Source organism: Hetaerina americana, unplaced genomic scaffold (genome assembly GCF_022747635.1).
Source record: "Hetaerina americana unplaced genomic scaffold, ioHetAmer1.1.p SCAF_299, whole genome shotgun sequence".
NCBI lineage: Eukaryota > Metazoa > Arthropoda > Insecta > Odonata > Calopterygidae > Hetaerina > Hetaerina americana.
The window spans coordinates 143,177-149,176 of NW_027286873.1; positions in this window are offsets into that span (position 1 = coordinate 143,177).

Sequence of the window (6,000 nt, forward strand, 5' to 3'; positions counted from 1 at the left end):
TCCTGGCAACTATGGGGCTCGGCCCAATCGGCCGTGTGTCGTACCCGGCAGCGGGGGAGGCAAGGCTTCCGCGGTCGTCATCCCACGAAACCTTTGCAAGAGAAAACCGGCAGCAGCAGGACAGAAAACGCAACAGAAGAAGACCAAATTAATTATAATAGGAACGTGGAATGTTAGGACAATGATGAGGACAGGGAAACTGGAGAATGATAAGCGACAGATGGAAAGGGGAAATATTGATATTTTAGGTCTATGCGAGGTGAGATGAAAAGATAGCGGGAATTATTGGAGTGATAAGTATAGAATAATATACAGCGGCGGGGACGAGAGCCAACGAGGGGTTGCTATAGTACGAGGGTCATCCGGAAAGTAGTACCCGTTCGTGCCGCATGAAGTGCTGACGACGCGAGTAGCCGCTGGACGAGGTCAGATAGCTTCAGTGGCTTGTCTGCCTTCTCTGAGCCAAGTTGCGTGACGCTAGCATTGCCTGTGTTGTTTCTGTGATTGTTTACAATGTTTAAAAAAATTGAGAACGCCGCCAGTTGTGAAGTGAGGGCAGTGATTAAATTCCTCAATGCAAGAAACGTTCGCCCATGTGATATTCATCGCCAACTAAAGGAGGTGTATGGAGACAATGTAATGGACGAGTCGTCTGTTCGGCGGTGGTGTCGCAACTTCAACATGGGGAGGGGGAACACACACGACGATGAGCGTTCGGGGAGACCGTCTGTCATTACAGACCAACTGGTGAGCTCAGTTGACGAATTCGTGAGGAACGATCGGCGCGTCACAATTGATGACATCTGTGAGCATTTTCCCAATGTTTCTCGAACAATTGTTCATGAAATTGTTAAACACCATCTGCATTATGCAAAAATTTGTGCAAGATGGGTCCCTCGCAAGCTTACAGATGAGCACAAAACCAAGCGTATGGCTGCAGCACTGACGTTTTTGGGACGTTATTCTGATGAAGGAGACTCTTTCTTGACTCGCATAATTACTGGTGACGAAACATGGGTTTGTTATGCATCACCTGAGAGTAAACGACAGTCAATGGAGTGGCATCATGCTCATTCACCAAACAAACCAAAAAAATTCAAGACAGTTCTGTCCACCAGGAAACCCATGGCAACCATTTTCTGGGATCGACAAGGTGTATTGCTTATTGATTTTATGGCCCTTGGAGACACTATTAATGCCAATGCGTATTGTGAAACATTAAAGAAATTACGGCGGGCAATACAAAATCGGCGGCGAGGTCTATTGTCTACTGGTGTCATTCTCGTTCATGACAATTCCAGGCCTCATGCAGCTGGGATAACACAAAAACTTTTGCAGCAATTCAAATGGGAAACTTTCGACCATCCACCGTATAGCCCGGACTTGGCCCCTTTAGATTTTTATCTCTTTACAAAGCTTAAAGACTTTTTGGCAGGAAAAAGATTTGACAGCGATGAAGAACTTAAAGAAGGAGTGACCCTGTATCTCAATGAGCTGGCGGCGAAGGACTATGCAGCAGGAATACAGAAACTTGTCACACGTTATGACAAATGCCTTAATTTGCTTGGAGATTATGTTGAGAAGTAGTTTAAAGTATCCTCTTTCAAATAAAATTTTTTATGTTTGTTAATATTTACTTTTGTGTCTTTATTTCACGAACGAGTACTACTTTCCGGATGACCCTCGTATTAAATGAAGAGGTAGGGAGAAGCGTAGTCAACATAGAGCAGGTAACGGATAGAATACTACTAGTAGAGATAAAAACAGAACCGACGAACTTGGTTATTATTCAGGTATACATGCAACCGAGCAACCAGAAGGCAGAGGAGGTCGATTAGATATACGATCAGTTAGAGGACATAATCGCGTTTGAACCTGCAGGGAAACATTTCATAGTGATGGGGGATTGGAATGCGACGGTAGGAAAGGGAAGAGATGGTGATGAGGTCAGGGACTACGGTTTAGGCACAAGGAATGACCGCGGGGAGAAAGCAGTAAAGTTCTGCTGGAGACGGGCTAGTCATCACCAACACTTGGTTTAGACACCACAAAAGATGCAGGTATACATTGGAAAATGCCAAGTTGCTCAGAAAGGTATCAGCTAGAATATATCCTGGTTAGACACAGGTTTAGGAACAGTGTGATAAATTCGCACAGCTTCCCGGGAGCGGATGCGGACTTAGACCACAATTTAGTTGTTATGAACTGTAGCGTCCGTTTCGAAAAGATACGGCAGGGGCGGCGAGTTGGAAAATGGAATGTAGAAGCATTAAATGGTTTGAAAATGAAGGAATTCAAACAGGTGGTAGAGGAAATCATGGCGGATGGTGAAGAGCTACGTACTATCAAGGAAAAATGGGAATGTATCAAGAAAGGGTTGTCTAAAGCTGCAAAAGACACTACTGGAATAATTAACGCTAAAAGGACTAGGAAACCATGGATCACGGATGAGATGATTACAAAGATGGATGACCGGCGAAAATAGAAGAATGTAAATACAGAATTAGGAAAAATGAAGTACAAAGAATTGAACAATAAATTGAGGCGGGCACCAAATAAAGCAAAAGAAGCATGGTGGAAGACAGTGCGAGGATATGGAAATTCTGCAGAGGAAGGGAGAAATCGGTGCGCTGTACAGCAAAGTTAACTCTTTATCGGGAAGTAAGAAAGAGAGATCAACGATCGCAGTTAGAGATAAGGTGGGTAAGGTAATATTGGATGCAGGGAAGATCCAAGAGAGATGGAAGGAATATAAAGAAGAACTGTAATAATAAAGAACTTAGACCAACAAAGTTAGACATAGAAGAGGAACATGACGTAGAGGAAGATAGCTTAGGTCCAGGCATACTAGACAATGAGATAGAAAGGGCATTAAGGGAGATGAAACTAAATAAGGCCTTGAGGATGGATAACATTTCCGCCGAACTTTTAAAAGGCTTAGGAAAATGTGGGAGGAAGAGGCTATATGGGCTGATCCGTAGTATTTATGAGGAGGGAATCTGGCCGGAAGACTTTGTGAGATCATTTTTAATTCCAATTCCAAAGAGGTTAGGGGAACATCATGTGAGGACTACAGGATGATAGGTTTGATATCCCATGCAGCTAAAATTGTTCTCAGGATCATAAACAAAAGGATAGAGAATAGGGCAAATGATTACTTAGGGGAGGATCAGTTTGGGTTTAGGAAGGGGAGAGATACACGTGATGCCATTGCAGTAATGAAATTATTAATTCTGAGGAATATAGAACACAACCAGGATGTATTTGCCTGTTTTTTAGCTTTCGAAAAAGCATTTGATACAGTGAATTGGGAAAAACTAATGAGTATATTGCAGGAAATAGGAATAGATTGGCGGGACAGGAGGCTAATCCGCAAACTGCATATGTCTAAGACTGCTCAGGTGCAAGTGGGGAATGGGGAGTCCGGTTGGGCAGGGTTAGGAAGAGGTGTAAGGCAGGGCTGCCCATTATCACCGTTACTGTTCAACCTATATGCCGAGGAAATGATGAAAGAGGCATGGGAAGAACTGGAGGTATGAATGAAGGTGGGTGGGGAATTGGTAAAATCAGTTAGGTTTGCTGATGACCAAGCTTTGGTTTGTCAGTTAGCCAAGGGGTTGCAAGCATTGCTTAGTGAATTGGAAATTCAGTGCGACCGGTATGGGATGAGAATTAATGTTAATAAAACAAAGGTTATGCGATTGTCTAGAAAGAAAAATGCTAAGCTAAACATTAAAATAGGAGGGCAAAAACCAGAGCAGATAGAAAGTTTACATACCTCGGTAGTGTTTTGGACCAACACGTTCAAAGTAGTAGGGACGTAAGAAGAAGAATTGCGCTAGGCAAAGAGGCTTTCACAAGGTGGGGGAGTTGATGACAGGGACGTTGAGTAAGGATGTTAAAAAAAGACTCGTAAAAACACTGATATGGAGCGTAGCTATGTACGGTGCGGAAATGTGGTCATTGAAGCAGGAGGATAGACGTATTCTGGAGGCTTTTGAAATGTGGGTGTGGAGAAGAATGGAGAAGGTGAAATGGACAGAGAAGAAAACAAATGAGGAAGTACTTGGTATGGTGGGCGTGGAGAGGGGCTTGTTTGGAGCAATCCTACAGAGGCAGGAAAAAAGGGTGAAGGGGCAGTGGGATGTTAAGGACCGGCAGTGGGATGTTAAGGACTGTGATAGAGGGGAGAATGTTAGACAAATGAGGAAAGGGAAGGAGCAGGATAGGGAAGTTTGATGGGATGATGGGAGGCAGAGAGCACTCAGAGATGAAGAGGGACTTGATGGAGTAGAATGCAGGATTTTGTGTTTTTTTACGAGACACAAAATGTTTTATTTAGTAGCTGTGTGCATCCAAAAACCTACCTTAATGGGTAGAATACCTAATAATAATAACATATGTATAGATATATATATATATATATGTGTATAGATATATATATACAGTATGTATATATATATATATATATATATATATATATATATATATATATATATATATATATATATATATATATATATATACATAAATATATAAACACACAAAAACACAGATGTAGATTTTTAAAGCATAGGGACACAAAGAAAGGACACTAACTATATATTGTTTTGATGTTTCAATGGCTCTGCTGTTTTCTTCAGACTGGCCTTCTCGAGGAAGAGTGGAGGGGACATGTGCTGGGGAGGGACGAGGGAGGGAGGGGTAAGGGACCAATGGGAAATGAACAAGGGGGAGGGAGGGAGGCATGTGATACATGAAGAGTGCTTGGTTCAGCCCAACAACACGACCATTCTCATGGCCACAATAGACAATACATCTCTGTACATCTCCATTCCCAACAAAGAAGGCTGAGAAGCCCTGCAATATTAACTCTCCCTATGATCCACACAACACACCCCATCCACAGATTTGCTCATCAAACAGAGTAAAATTGTTCTTACCAAAAATGCTTTTCAATTCAACGAGAAAATATATTTACAAATAAAAGGCACTGCAATGGGAAAACGTATGGCTCTTACATACGCCAATCTTTTTATGGGTAAACTAGAACATGACTTTCTGCAATAACAAACCTTCAAACCACTCTTCTGGGCCCATTATATCAATGATATTTTCCTCCTTTGGTTCCTCAGATGCAAAAATTTATCTCCTTTTATTTCCTCTCTCAAATCCTCATCAGTATCATTCACTTCTTCCATACCCGACTCGAATATCACTTTCCTGTATATCAACATTCACCTCCAAAACAATACCTTTTATACCTCAGTCCACATTAAGCCAACTAAAACAGTAGCTTGATTTCGACAGCTGCCATCCACCTCATACAAAGCGCTCCATCCAATTCTCTCTCAGTCCCTGGCTTCCGTCTCTGCAACAACATCCCCTCCCAACAGAAGTACTTATATCAGCTACATGACTCTCTGAGAAAATGTAGGTACCATGAATGCTTCTGAGCAGTAAAATCCTAACCCTCAACCAAATACACTCCCCTCATCAAACCAAACTGCCCAAAAAGCCCTAATATTATCACCACTTTCTTCCCCGGAACACACAAAATTAAACATTTAATCCATGAACTCTTCACAATTATTAATGACAATCAGTCAACATCAATTTTATTCTAACCTTGTCCCTCTGTTTTGTTTAAATGCCCATCAAACTTGCGAGACATTTTCAGGGTTTCGGAACGGGAGGGGTATGCGTGATGCCATTGCAGTAATGAGATTATTAATCGAGAGGAATATAGAACAAAACCAGGATGTATTTGCCTGTTTTGTAGCTTTTGAAAAAGCATTTGATAGAGTGAATTGTGAAAAACTAATGAGTATATTGCAGGAAATAGGAATAGATTGGCGGGAAAGGAAGCTAATCCGCAACCTGTATATGTCTCAGACTTCTCAGGTGCGAGTGGGAAATGAAGAGTCCTGATGGGTAGTGTTAGGAAGAGGTGTAAGGCAGGGTTGCCCACTATCACCGTTGCTGTTCAACCTATAATAA